Raw genomic sequence first — 15985 nt, 5'->3', positions numbered from 1 at the left:
TCTTATCCAAAAATAATAAGAAGCACCAGTGTGTTTTGTCTTTTTTCCTTAACATTTTAAATGCTGAATGTTTGGGGTTTTTTCCCATATCAGATAATTTGCTTTTCCATTCATACTTATTCTGTCCCCTAAACTCCGGAGGTTTATAATCAATTAAATGAATATAAATACAAATTTTATATTATCTTCTATATTATTTTGTGGTTCATATCAATGTTAATCTAAATCAAATGTGTGAATTTTTGTAAAATACAGCTTCAATGACTTTTGAATTGTTCTAAACCTGGTGGTAGTTTCTTATATTGGTAGGACACTATTTGAGGGCACAAACCCACCTAATTGGTAATTTGCATTAAGGGGCAATACAGTTACTTTAATTGTAGTTAAGTGTGTCTGCTGGGAGATTAACTGCCAGAGTAGAAACATGTGCTGCTATTAATGAATACTTCAATACTTCAATGAATACTTTTTTCCATTAGAATCAGGGGCCAAAGCTGACCACGAAATGCCTGACCTATAAACACCACAGCCAGGCACTAGAGCCTATTCTCAAGAGTCAAATCAACAGCTCAGGTGAGAATTTTCATTGTCAGAGCAAGATAGCACCATTGTTATTCTACAGTAATTTACAAGTAAATGTATCTATAAAAATGCTTGCATACTAATATCTGATGCATTTTATGCTACAATTTTAAAAATTGCCAGTCTTTGCTGAACCTTTCTTTTCAGGGTCAGGAATAAAAACAAATACATTACACTTTGTAACCAACTTAAAATAATTTATTCTACTTGTTCATTTGTTTCTTTCTGAGATGATAAGAGTGTAATTTCTGCTTCTTTTTCACATTTTCTTGCCCTTGACACCTGGGAAATAAGGATTACCTCTTTGGTCAAGGGTTGAATTTCTTAAATGCCTGATCCATCTCAGGTGACTGGATTACAGCATCCTTCTGCTGCAGTTCTCTTTTCAAGCATTTCAAAGAACTACAAAGCTCTGACTTTCTGGTATGGAAATGTATTCACAAAAAGTATCTATACTCTCACTTCATTGCTTACCTGCTTGTAGGTATTGATCATTGCCTTCCACTCTTTTCCCATATTCTTGAGGGCTTTCTATTGAAACTGGAAGGTAGACGACAAGGCCATGAGAGGCAGCATTCTAACAGAGGATACCAAAAGAGAGATCAAGGAATTGTTAGTTTCCTTATTTCACTCTGCACCAAAAGCACAATACCTACAGCTCATGTCCATTTTGTACATACAGGGATTTTAAAGTATATTTTAAACATTAATATCTCTTTGGTTATGACAGTATTTATGCTTGCATTTCATTCATGCACATGGTAAAGCAGATAACATAATTACCAAACAAGGTCTCTGTTCCAAAGTATGGAAAAAAGTTAAAAAACCCAACAAATTGATGCAAGGTATAGGAAGGAAACAGCACAACCAAGGTCTCTTTTTTCACATGATATATATGAATATGGTAGCTTTTTTTTTTTTGCACCTACAGTGACATATAGGAAGTCCCAGATAATTTAATAAGCTCTTATGTTCATGGTTCCAAGGAAGGAGAATCACTTTCACAGCTGTAAGCATAAGAACCATTATGAGTTCCTTGCAAACTTTAACAAACATTGTCTGTGTCTTAAGAACTACTTTTATGCATTCAAGTTTGCATAACAGTAAGGAAAAAAGCATATAATAATGAAAATCAGAAATTACACTGCAAACACTGTTAACATCAGTAATAATGTATTGACTTCAGGATAAATCTATGCTGGGTAATTTTCTATTACAGCTTAGTCTTCATAGTGCTCTGATTACTATCAATTTCAATAACCATCCATTGGAACACGAAATGATCCAACTAACATCTGCCATCCATGTTTTGACCTTCCTCTTACTGTCAATTGAGATTTGTGTATGCAGTAGTGTACTGGTTGCACATGGCATGGTTTTGGTGGCAGGGTGGGGAGGATGCAGGGTTTGTCTCCATGTCTACATTTTGAAAACAGCACTGAGAAATACTTGGGGTTTTTTGTGCACTCCCTATCCTTATTAATGTAATACTAACTCATGTTCTCATATGATTATCTGTTTAAATAAATGATTGCTTCAAATTTACATGGTCAGGTAAAAAGTACAGATGGCCAAATGTGACTTAGTTTAAAAGCAATAGTTAAAGGAGTCACAAGTGAAGAACTTAAAGAAACTTTAAAAAATACTGACACTTCCATTCTTCAAAAAAGCCTCAGTATGAGACCTGAGCTTAGAATGTATAAAATATACAGAGAAGATATAGAATATATCATTCTGTGATATAGTCACACCTTTCAGAAATACTGAGGACTACCTTTGGCTTTGTACTTGAATCAGTCTATCAGGTTGATATTTATTTACCATTCATTCTTACTTTTCACTGTTTACTCTAGCCCATTTACTGTTAGAGAAGACACAAAGTTTTCTGTATTCCATATTAAAGCCAGATCCTTTACATCAAATTCTCCCTGACAAATCTAGGGTTTTTTAACAGAATTTTACTATGGAACAGTACATTTATCCAGTGCATAGTTTTATGAGCATTGGTGGTGCGTTTCCTATGGATACACAGAAGAGGGAGAGTTTCAATTCCTGGTGGGTTATTTTTAGTTTGTTTGGTTGGTTTGGTTTGGAGGGGGTGTGTTTGTTTGTTTCTTTCTTTTTTATTAAGTCATCCTACTACTGATTTTGCTAATATTTCTTTAAAATATTTCATTAAGGTCAAATATTTCAGGACCTACTTACTCAAGACTAAAGTCAAAATAATCAAAGAATCACACATTCTACACAGCAATGTTTCAAGTTCAAAGTATAACGACAATAAAACAGTATATTTTTCATACCGTGTTATTTTAGGGCTGGGTGGTGTTATGAAAGTAGAACTTGAAGTATAGATAATAGCACAAATGGTTACAATCAATATAAAATTAATTTTGACCAGAATTTTCACTGTTCTAGAACCGTATAAATGAAACTTCTCTGTTTAGTAGTTTTTAAAATAACAAATGACTTAATTTCAATGTAGATAAATAAGGGACAAAAAGTTAATCTATGCAACAGCAAATTTCATTCTAATGGAAATAACTAGGATTAGTGTAATTCAAATATTTAACTAGGAACATGCATGGAAATCAAAAACTCTTCATCATTAGTAGCTCAGAAATGGAACTCAGTGTCTCCATCCCTTCAATTTCTAGCTGATACCTTCTGTAAACAGATTTGCAACATAAATGAGAGAGGGTAAAGACAGGCTGCTTCCTTAGCAAACTTGATTTTTCAAGCCCTGTGTTCACAGGACTGTGCTCTTAAGTGTCCTTCTAAAAAGTCTGTTCTTATTCTCTGCTTTCCATCGAGTGCCTAGCAGGGTGATGGCCACTGGTTGGCAGAGCAGGAGGAAGAGATGAGTCACAGAAAGTCCTTTTTAAGAACAAAACCAACAAAACTACAAAAAAACCCAACCAACCAACCAAACAGACGAAAAAAGAAACAAACAAACAAAAAAAGGGGATAACCTTTTGGAAATGTTACATATTTAAAAAACATAGCTCTTGACACTACCCACAGAGCTGAAATGCAGTTCTGATTATACATCTGATTAGGGCTGCTCTGAATAACTAGTAATAGAGCTTTAATTCAGTTTCACTGTCTATATATTTTTAAATGCAATCTTCCTTAGAATTAATTATTACAGTTTCAGACATCTTCAAATACATAGTGCCAGTCTTTAAACAGGGAGCTCTGAGACATCAAATTGATGTTCCAGAATCATGGACAAAAAAGCATCTTAAATGATACAAGCTTCTCTCAAAACCCAAACAAAACAAAACAATATTTAGTTTTTCTCGTGATGTATTTCCTCCTTCATGCAAACCCTTCCTTTTTTACTCTAAGATTCAGGAACCTGCTGAACGTTTAGGAACGTTTTTCCTAAAATGGCTGGCATTAGGGTTAAAATAAATTATCCTGCTGGAATCTGCATTCTGCCGTAGATTTCCAGTATTCCGAAATGCAGCGCTAGTATAAAGAGTTAATGTGCAGACATTCCACAGAATCATTTAGCTCTGTAATAAATATTCAGCACAGTGGGCTATAAAATAGTTCTATCTCTGGGGAACGAGGTGGCCTATACTGCATCAATATAGTAGTTGGCAGCCATGAAGTGAAGATGATATTTCACTTTAAAAGTTCTATGTGCTCTAGAGAAAAAACGAGCTCCTCAAACAAGAAAAGAGTCGAGAATAGGTAAGAAGTTTCTAAGAAGTATAAGTAGAAATAACTAGTTTGCTAATACTTTATTTCCATTATTATTGTTCTATTTTGAAATGACAAAGCTCAGGGTTTTTTTGTTTACAAGAGGTGGTGAATCTGTTCCCACGATTCATGATATGAAGAGATTTTTTAAAAGCATACAAAAATTTAAACATCTAGTGAAAGGTGATCATTAATCACTTTGGAGTATCTCAAAAACATTCCTTTTAAAAATAAGTTGTTGCAATTTAGAAAATAATAAGAATTCAATTTGAACATAAAGGCCTGGTCAGGAGCCTTAGTGCTTGGTGAGAAACACTTCTTGCACAAGGAAATTAAAATAGACTAACAAGGTTCATTGCCATATTTGGGGATTTGGGGGGAAATGTAACTATGAAACACTTGTTTCACTGTTAGCAACAAGCACTAGAACACAGAAAAGAGGAATGAAGAGGAATGCACATGTTTGAGTTCGCTTTGCAGAGAAAGGAATCACCATAGGAATTAAGACCACAAACACAAACAGAAAAGCTGCTTTATTTGTAGCATTCCATCCTTGATGTGTAGCTAAAAATAAATAATCATAAATAATCCCAAGATGCCCGTCAAAACGAGATAGTATTAGTGGCCAAGCACCTTTGAGTGGCAAGTGCAAGTGTGACTGAACTATAGGAGCCTTTTATGACCTCAATCATCATCACCCATTGCTTTCATACTCATGTTCATGAAAACAAAGCTGCTTAATACACTTAATTATTAAGACAAATAAACAGAACATGGCATTACAGTGGTTTAAATATGTTTTGAAATGACATTGCCTCCTTAGGACATGTAATACCTCCCCCAAGCACGTTTTATTTCTATTTTTATTCAATCTTATGGTTTGAGGATTTAGTGCTGTTTGCACTGTCAATAAAACAATCACCAGTCTGCCATGGTGGCGATGGCAAAGAATGCTTTAATTTCAAAGAAATAGAAGTGAAGGTTTAGGTTATGTCCCATGATTCATGAAGTTTGGAAAACTACCTTTATAATGAGTAGCAGAGGAGCATGCTCAAAAAATACTGACTTTGTAAAATACCATGCAGTGTATTGTTTTTATTCTTTGTAAAGAACCATATTTTACAACATTTTTAAAAATATAACTGGACTTCCTGCTATTTTTTTTCTAAAGTCAAAATTTAAAGGATGCACAAATCAAGAGTTATAATTGCCTATATAAAGCTTTTTCTATACGTGTTTCAAGAAAAAAAATGGAATTAACTCAAAAATGTATTATAAAGCTACAGCTCCTCATCTGTAAATCTGGACTCCATTGTACTTCTGTGAGACATCATGGTTTCACATCTTCTTAAAATGTGAAGTTTCGGAATAGTGCTTTTGTCTACTATATTCTTCTTAAAATCAAAATTGCTGTGTTTTTAATTATATAATTTGTTTGGTTTAGCAATAGGCATGTCTGATGGAGAATAACATATATTTTAAGACTTTCTATCTAACTTTCCCTCTTTTTTATTCTTGGTGACAATTAGTGGTGTGATAATATAGATTTTGTTACTGCTCATTGCTGATACACGATTTATTTTATACATCTAATAACTATGAATCCAAGTTATAAGATGCATGAAAGAAACAATGGCTTTATAGTTTCTGCACTTGATCAGTTTCCTGAAGATAATAAGATGTAAAGACCTGATCTAAATTTTATGGTGTTTAACACAAGTCTGAGTCAGTGCAAATGGACTTTGGATCTGGCTCCTCACATTTGAATATAAGGTCTACTGGTTTGCAAACTGGATAGGAGAATTTAATTATTATTATTCTTTGAAAAACTTTATTCTACTTCTGATTTGAGCAATATTGATAATACATATGTCCTGCTGATTTTAATTTTCTAAGACCTCCTGAAAATTAGAGATTTGAGCACTTGTTAAATAAATCCATGTGGGTATTAGTGATACCATTAAAATGCTATGTTCATTACCTAAATGTCATGCTGGACATTGAAAATGTTAAGATAATTGAGTGAAAGATAATTAAGGGATTTTTAATATAATTAACAAGTAGGAGGTTCTGACCCTATTATGGATAAATAGGAATTGTTTTAAGATCACAGAAGATGTACTTTTAGCTAAGAGTATTTTAACAGTTCTAAAATTACACTGTTTTCCTTTGTCATTATTGTTTCACTGTTTTATCATTTGTCCTTTTTAAGTAACAAAAATATCTCTTTTGTGATGTATTTATTAATTTAGGCAAGAAGCTTCTGAAATAATTTACTGTGAATTTTTTTAGGGATCTATTTCTTCTTAGTAACTGAGGAATATTAGGCTTAAAATTCACCAAACATCTACTGTAGTCACCTTTTTGAGAGTCACAGAAATGAACTTCTGCATTGCACTCAAAATATCAATGTTTAAAGGGAAAAAATCTTTTTTATTTCATTACTACCATTATATCAAGTAATTCCATATTTAAGATAAATTAAATAATTTAAATATAGATTTGGGCTATTTTTAAAGAAAATCTAGCTACTTGGTGAACAGACTTAACAAATATATTCCTGGTTGAGTATTTACAAATAGATTCCACAAATGGAACTTCTTGCCTGAATCTTGATAAACATTTGAGAACTGATAGTCAAAAGCTACATCCACATACAAATTAACAGTGCATCTCTTCAGAATGGATTTTAAAACTATTTAGGCAACTAAGGATCCAAACAGGAAAAATTAAATAATCAGGCTATGTCTGCACGTCCTTTACTCTTATTGTCACCACTGTTATGACAAGTGTCCCCATGTCTGTTTATGCACCGTGCCTGCCATCTGCTCCTGGAGGCGTCCTTAGCAGCCCACGATCAAAGTTTGGCCTTAGCCTACTTGTATCCCCTTGCTGAGGGTATTAAAAATAGCATCTGGTTTACAACTCCAGTAGTATTTGGAGTTCTATTAGGTTATTTAGAGAAGGAAACTTAAGTGGGAATGGTATGGATTTTATAGTTCTTTAATTTGACCAGAATTTATTTACAAATGGGAGGTAAAGAGATTAGCAGTGGTTTAGACTCTTATCAAAGTGAATGCATTAAGCATAACACCATTAATATAAAAATAAAAACATAAAAAAACAATTTTATATATAAGGGTTCTGTCTATTGGCTGACATTATACTGACCTCTCCTTTTAAAGCAATAAAATAGATTTTTTCCGTACCTGAAGTAATTTAAAGTCAGCTAACTGAAAACTGTGTGAGGAGCAACTCTGGCAGCCCTCATATGCAGCTGCTTGGCTCAAACACAGACTTATTACTGAATAAGAAAAACAATTTTTATAACTGGAAATTTCAAGAACACTAAAATTTAAATGTTGAAATTATGCCATGTTTGGTACAGTATAGTTAAAATAAAAATAAACACAGTTAGGGATTTAGGTTTGAAAATGGCAGGTTAGAAATATTTATATTAAAATTAATTGAAAATGTAATCATATCAGAGGGTGATGATCAAGAAATTTGTGGAAATTAGAATAATACTTCATCTAAGTGAAAAATTCCATTTGGGTACAGACTATTCATATCTAAATGCAGATTAGTATTTCAGTGAAAGCTAACATTCTTAGTTCTTTGGTTCTTGATGTGGTTTTATAGATTATAGATATTTTGATAAAATTTTATTCTTTTGCAAATGGTCATATGTTAGGGGTCTACCTATCTTCTAATTTTGTATGGTTTTCTCCAATATCTATGGTTTTAACAACAAATATGTAGAACAGACATTTGTTATGATCCTTGATATACTATTGGTCATTCTCAGATACTGGACTAAAAACTATTATGTCTAAACTAAAATAGAATAGCAAATAATTAAAGCAATTATGGTTCAAAATGAAATTATTCAGTGTCACAGAAATTCATTTGGAGGATCAAGCCCACAAACTAAGGATATCTATGAAGATCTTATGGGTACAGAGAGAGCATAGACAGAAATACAGAGGAAACATACTATCAGCTGATGATCTGTATCATGGGTTTAAAAAAATCTATATAAAAATTATGCATTTTTATCCTAATTTATACATTTTTACAGTTCACAGCTCTTCTGTTCTTCTGTTAAGAAATATGAGTTAAATAGGCTCAGTTTCCAGACTATTAAACACATATTTTTGTTAACTCTCTTTTTGATGTGCCTTCATTACGCATGAAAAATTAGGGTACAGAATCTTAATGATGCATCATAATTTCAAGAACATTAATTTCTTTTTAAAAAAGTTAATTGCTAGGGAAATTTGAGGTTCATATTCAAAATATAAAAATCATGGCTGTTACAAACTATTTAGATTCTATCTTAAATAACTTCCTGCTGTAGAGGTGCTCTTAAATTTTATACTGATGTCATGACATGTTAGTTTTGAAGGAAAGTGAGCAATAAAATACTCTCCTACTAGAAGCCACAGGGAGCTGGGGTTTTGGATTTGGTTGGGGTTTTATTTTTCCTAATGGCAACAGATGCATTTTCCTTTTAATTGAAAATTATACTGATCTGAATCAAGTTCCATGATATGCACACAAATTAACATTATTAATTTCTGAATCTCAGTAAACTGGACAAAATGGTTTCCAGGAAAGAATTCAGAATCTTAGAAGCTAAGCAAAGAGCTTTATTTTGAGCACCAGTTATTTAAGTTATAAATTTCATATTCTTATTTTTGGGAGGAGATAGTTGATAACCTTCCCCTGACATGAAAGCCAAAAGCTAAAGTGTTATATTTTAAAAGAACAGCAAATGAGTGTGGGCTTTTACATTATGTGTGTGTATATGCTGAACAGTTTAGAAATTGTATTTATCCTGCTGAAGTTTCAGATTGCCAGACAAAATATTCTTTGGTGAGGTTTTCTCTGACCTGAAGCTGTGTGCCAAAAGGAAAGAACTGAGAAACTGTTCCATTAGCCCTCAACCCGTGTCCCTGGCTAAGGCAGGAAATATTGTTACTGCCACCTTGCAGACTGCCAAACTGAGGTTAACCCTTCAGCAAGGTCAGAAAGGCAACTGAAACACAGGTAGTGAGAAACTGCCTGGGTACAGAGAAAAACAGCCATGGCAAGGTGTCCTGTTGGCCCCTGGGAGCAGACAGCCCTTGGCAGTGAGCCCTGACCCTTGCTCAGCCCTGGGTCACTGCTGGAACTCTCCATCCAAGCTGGAGCAAAGCTGGCAGGGACATGTCTGCATTTAAGCTTCCAGAGTACAACCTGGGCTTATACATGGAAGGTAAGGAACTGAATAAATCCATTTAGCAGATTTACAATGAGAACTCAGCAGGGTTTGACAGCTAGAATGGGCCTTATCCTACTAAAACATGCTGCTCTGTAAATCCTCATACCTTGTTTCTATTATTGTTTCAAAGGAGCTTTTACTAACTATGGTAGTTCTGGTGCTGGTAGTTATATGTGACAGATGGTATAAGGAAGAGTTCAAAAGGCCAGAAAGATTGTCCTGTCACTATAACAAAAAGACAATTTTGTGCCTTGAATCAGAAATATACTCCTCAAGGGAAAACTTATTTTGTGATACACACAGCCCTAAACTATTATGTAATTGGCATCGTTTACTCTGTATTTATGGCATTATGAGTTTACTGTATTTGGGTTTGTTCAAGTAATTTTACATATCTTGGAGAAATTGTATTTTATATGATGATTTAATCTAACCACAGCTGCAGCAATATAAATTACACTTAAGACTATGCTGATTGATTATAATCAGTTGTAATCACATCTTATAATTACATTGCATTCTGGAAGGAAAGGACTTTTAAGCCTACTCAGCACCCTGCTACATAAAGAAGATTAGCTGTTACTTCTAGCAATCTCATCCAACACTGAAATATGCATATAAACACCAAGGTTTATAAATTTATTGTTCCAGAACCAAATTAATTTCTTTGTGTGTCAATAAAAGGTAAAATAGAAATAAAGAATCTAAAGTTTATTGAAAACCATACTTTTAAAAATTATCCTCATTAAAATATTTACAGGCTATTTATTTTCAGTATGGTAATAAATAAAAGAAAAATCCATTCTTATGGTATCTATCTGATCATTATTTATTGGGATCCCACTGTGCAAGCATCAATAGAGTAGTGAGGGGTTCACTGAAGGTATAGCATGTAAAAGTATCATCCAAATACTATGTGTAAATCAGTATTTCAATACAAGAGTAAATTTGAAAGTATTTATAGGTGTGTGTATGTAGTATTCCAGTTTCCTTCTGGCAGTTTAATAGATCTCCTTTTCAAATAAGTCAGCTATCTTATTTCACCCAAGCACAAGGCATTTAAATACTTCTACTCATGTGGCAAGGGCAGAAAGGAAAAAGGAGGCACCTGGTTGGCTGAGATCCAGATGCTGGCAGACTGGTCCCTCTAAGTCCAGTTGGAACAGTCTTCTGTTTGCTCAATAAGCTCAGGATGGAAAATCTGCCTAATGATTCTCCTTGTCTGTAAGTCCAACCTCCCAATTTCCCTTGTTCCATAGTAGCAGTCACTCTCCTGTGTGTACGCCTTGGGGAACAGAGGTTAACAAGTTTGCTCCAGGCTTCTTCAGGAGTAGCAAGGAGTAGTGGCTTATACAAAAGAACTTAGTAGGAGGCTCAGAGAATTGGAATGACCTATGAAGCTTCTTTCTGTCATCAGGCTATAATAGACTGGCGCCTACACATATCAGTTAGATGAAAACAACTGTGAAAATACAGTACTGCTTAGGTAAACAGATTTATTTCTTGCCCACAGGAAGAAACTGTGTATAGTTTATTACTTAAATTACAAGATTATAAATTACTTTTTTTAGATTTGCCCTGCTACAAAGTGGTATAGATATTTTTCTCTGTAAATGAGACACTGTTTTTTAACAATCCCCAGACATTAGTTGAATATAAATGGGCAAATACTGGAGCACTGTTATGTCAAGATTCCTGAGGTAGATGAACATCTCAGTGTTATATGCTTCCAGCACTAAGCAGACTGATCCAAAGTACCCATGCTAAGCAGTTAAAACAGTTCAGTAAATATATTTTGTGTGGATTTTTTTTTAGAATATCTAGTAATGTCTCTCATGAGATTTTTGCTTGAAAACATTCATTATGGTTAATTTGGATGGATTAGTGTCACAGAAATTGAAAAATATTATCAGAAACAGGATAATACAGACAAAATTGCATTAATCTGGACTGTACCTTTTTTGAGAGACAGATGCCTAGCAGATCCAGTTTGCTGGTTTTCCTTTCCACCATAATCTGAATGTGGAGGTGGTGGGGATGCATATCTCAGAGGGCTATTTCAATACCAAAATCTAGACCTGAAACCTCGAAAGTACCCTTCTCAATTAATTTACACATAGCCTCAGTAAATTACAGCATTAACTTTTTTTTTTTTTTTATCCTCTCTTATTTCTGCCCTTATTCACCTATGGATTGTATCTTGATACCATTTAGACAATAAAACTTTTGAAGTAAAGACTGTTATATCTATACAGTTTTGTTATACTGATATGTTCTTATATCATTTAGGTATAATTCAAATAAAATATATATTACTTTCAAATTACCACTAATAGTTGCTCTGACCCGGGTTACATACAATTTAAATTAAACAATTCAAGAAAAGCCAGCATATCTGCATAGGTTTTCCTACAATCTTTAAATGTTTTATGCTCACACCTATGAACTGCTGAAGAAGTTTCTTTCCTTTGTCCTAAAACATATCATTTATATCACACACAGTTTTATTTGAGGCATATTCTTACAGCTTTAGTGTGAAGAACAGTGCTTCTTTATAAATGTCTCTGCAGTTTGCTAATTTACCTCTGCCCCTGATGTGAAAATCTCCTTGACATTTTAGAGAATATCTTAATCTTTAATTTTTTTTAACAGAAAATACTTTTGTGTAGATTTCATATTTAATCAAATATCCTGGTTATTCAAATTAATTATGCAAATTAGTTGTTTAACAGACTCTGCCTGTGATCTAGCATGCTTAAATTGTACAGCATGGGTGTAGTGGGTTAACCATTTTAGGGGCTGCCAGTACATGTCTCAACATGCTGAGAGCACCAGTAATTACAATCCCTGGTGTTTCATTCACTTAAATCACAGTTGTGCAGAATGTTGTTCAGTCAGATCTGATGGGGACAGCTCATGATGATGGGGACAAGAGTCAAGAATTAGAAAACAGAGGATTTAGAGAGAGTTTGTGTGAGAAAAAGAAACCCTGTGAATCAAATGAGAGACATGGGAGCAATTAGGTATTCAGAGCCAAGAGAGTAAAGTACCAAGGGCCAAATTTTGCATGAAAAAAGGTTCATATCAGTGCAGCTAAAAAATTTCTTTTTCCCTAGTGATAAGGATATGGTAGCAAGAAAAAGTCAAGGATTTTGGTAGAAGAATTTTGGATTAAGCACAATAAAGGAAAGGACAATTTTATAGAGAGCAACCTCTGCTCAGCTTCATGCAGCTGAATAAACTTTCCAATGCTGCAAAGCTCACTCGTCAAAATATGAATACTGAATATGTGAATGTGCAAAGGGTATGCATTAGTGGTGGTTTGGGTTGCTGTATTTTTAAAAGGCACGTTTAGAAGCCACCTTAACAAGTTAAATATCATAAATTATAATGTCTAAAGAAGAGGCAGCACTGTAAACTATAAGACCCATAAACTATCATAAAACTAGTTGAGCAATATGATGCCTGAATGGGCCCAAATCCAGCTGGATGAGCCCCAGCATTATGAAAACAAACTGACCAAGCTGTAAAAAAAGGAGTTCCAAAGGAGATGAAATGAGACTATGCCCCTCATTAAGCTAATAACCACAGCAAGAAAAAAAGTCTGTCTGCCTGGAAGAAATGTGGATTCCAGTTGGAGCAATCCATAAATTAGGTTTTGTAATTGTTTTTTGTGACTTCAATCTACATAGTTCCCTCCTATGCAGAAATAAATAGCCTCTAATAAGGCCATCTTGCAAACATCAGTACTATCTGACTCCGAGTTTAAAAGATCCACTCACCGAAAAACATTAAATTAATTTCTTTGGCATAAAGATTTTCTGTCACAAGCAGCCTGAGCGACTGAGAGCTCCGTGCATGCTGTGGGGCAGCAGGATTCCAGGTTCTGACCCTTAGTGCTGGTTCCAGTGCAGATAATGCTGCTCATGTTCTGAATGCAGGAACATGGCTCTCCACAATGTGCCCCATTCTCTGGCTGCCCCAGGATCCTTCCAAGAAACAGAATGTAGCCTGGTATCTTTTCAGCACCAGAAGTAAGGGCCAAGGTGTAGACAATTAGGATCAGAATCTAGGGCAAGCTGAGAACAGCAGCTTCTCTGGAGTGGGCTGAGCTGAAAGGCTCATTGGGAAGCAGCCAGCAGCACTCATTTCAAACATCTGTATAGATCTCTTGTTCTTTTGGCTTTGCCATCCCAAGTTTCTTCCTTGTCTGGAAAATATTACTAGCTAAACAGCTAGGTTTCGACTGAATTTAGTTAACATTTACATTTTATCTGGTATGTAAAGTTTAGAGTAATTTTTCTGCAAGCTCCAAATCTGAAGCTAACAGTGCAAATAGTATTGTGAGAAGCTTCCACCTACCACAATTTAACTGAGGAACATATAAACTCTATGTATATGATTCTCCATAGACCTTAAGTATCAAAAGTAGCCATGCTGCACAAGCTTTATTTCACTTTTAAGACGAATGGATTTTCTCACCTTATGCTACTTCTTTATTCATCTGTGTGGCCAAATGTCAAAAAATTAAGTCATTTGCCATCAGCACAGAAAAAGAGAGAGGAAAGATCATTAGCAGCAATCTTGGTGTAGGGAGCAGTGGTCTTCTCTGAGGGAGGTGCTATGGTGGGTAGTAATTTTGATGGAAGATCGTTAAATTAACATACTAAATACCACTGAAATCATTATTCTAGTATATTTTATGGACAGGGGTAACACCACAGGAGAAAAAAAAGTTAGAAAAGAAAACAGTGAGGCACATAATGTCTGCATTGTTACAAATTTTCAGTAAGCAACAACATGGAAAAATAAAATGAGGTAAAGTTATGCATTAGTATAGCAAGTATTTCAAGCTAATTATATCTAAATATATAATATACATATATATATTATATATATATATATCTCAAAGTGCAAACGGCTACATGGGAAAATTAATAAAGGCACTTGTTTGTAAATAGGTGCTGTCTGGTCTGATCAGATGGGGATTACAGTATTCCAGTACCAAGAAATCTCATATGAAAATGTGGACTGACAATGACAGATTAAGTTGCCACATGAGAATAGATACAATGCAGAGAGACAGTAACAGCTGGGAAAGTGAACTAGTTCATATGTGGGAGAATGGAAAAAAGGAAGCAAAGAGAATAAGTAAATGGTTGAGTAAATAAAGTAACAGTCTCCTGGTTGCTGATGAATGGTCACAGTTGCATTCATCAACACGGAAATAAATATTTTGCAGCAGTAAAACATTAAACAGTGACAGACTGTGTGAGTTTTCTTGTAAAAGCATAGGAAAAACCACATTTTAGCTATGTAGTGCATTATCCACTGGATTATGAACCTCTTATGAACCCATATTATGAAGTGGTTGAGAAATGAGTTCTGGTAAGGAAGTGAATCAAAGAAAACAAGAGAGGAGACTCAGAAGGACAGAAAAATAAAAGAGAAACAAATCTCTCTACTCTGTCTTCTCCCCCCCTACATCTTTCAAGAGACATCCATGTCACGAATAGGGTTACGAACCACTGAGCAAATAATAAACAATGGTTTTCTAATATGTAAATATTACTTTCTACTCAACCTATTCTTCTGATGATATTTTGCTATCTCACTATGTGTTATGACAGGTAATTTTACATCCTGACCTATGTACTGTATCCAAGGTTTGAATTCTAAATTCAAACCCTTGTTTGTGCTTCTGTACTTCATATAGGATGACACCAAATTTGGAAGCTGTTTGAGAGAGTAATGCTCTCAATACAATTTCACAGCTTTAATTTCATTATTCTTATATGGACTTATCATCTGCAGGCCACATGTATTCTCTGAAAAGCACACCCACATTAGTATGTTTTGAAACTAAAAAAAACTCAAAAGAAGATTTTTCTTTAAAAATGGGGAAAGTATGTCTATTTTAAGCATATACATGGGAATCATATTCTTGAAATGCAAGTGCCATGAAGACACAGGAAACATGAAATATCATAGTTAAGGAATACAACTCTTTGTTTTAGTATTATAAAATTAAAATAATGCTTTAAACAAAATATTTTTATGCAGTTCTTCTCCTCAATTATCTTCACATTTGTAAATAAAAATGTTGTCTTCTCTTTTAGAGAAAGATGAACAGAACTGCATGATGAAACACCACAGCACAAGAGGGAAGCTGACCCCAGTCTCATGCACTTTATCTAATGTCCTAGAAGGTGAGTGCTACATTACACATCTAATGCACTATCTGATAGAATATATCATTACCTGGTTTAATAATTAATCCCTTGTAAACACTGTCAACCCCAAATACCCAATTTACAAGTAATTAAAAGGTGCTTTTAAAAAGAAGTATATCTTTCTCTGTATATACATATATCTTTTACATAGATATGTATATTCACTGCTTGTGTATTCCTTAAAATAATAAAG

Source organism: Heliangelus exortis, chromosome 8 (assembly GCF_036169615.1).
Source record: "Heliangelus exortis chromosome 8, bHelExo1.hap1, whole genome shotgun sequence".
Classification (NCBI taxonomy): Eukaryota; Metazoa; Chordata; class Aves; order Apodiformes; family Trochilidae; genus Heliangelus; species Heliangelus exortis.
The sequence above is the reverse complement of the archived record's forward strand: the minus strand, read 5'-3'. Positions refer to the sequence as shown.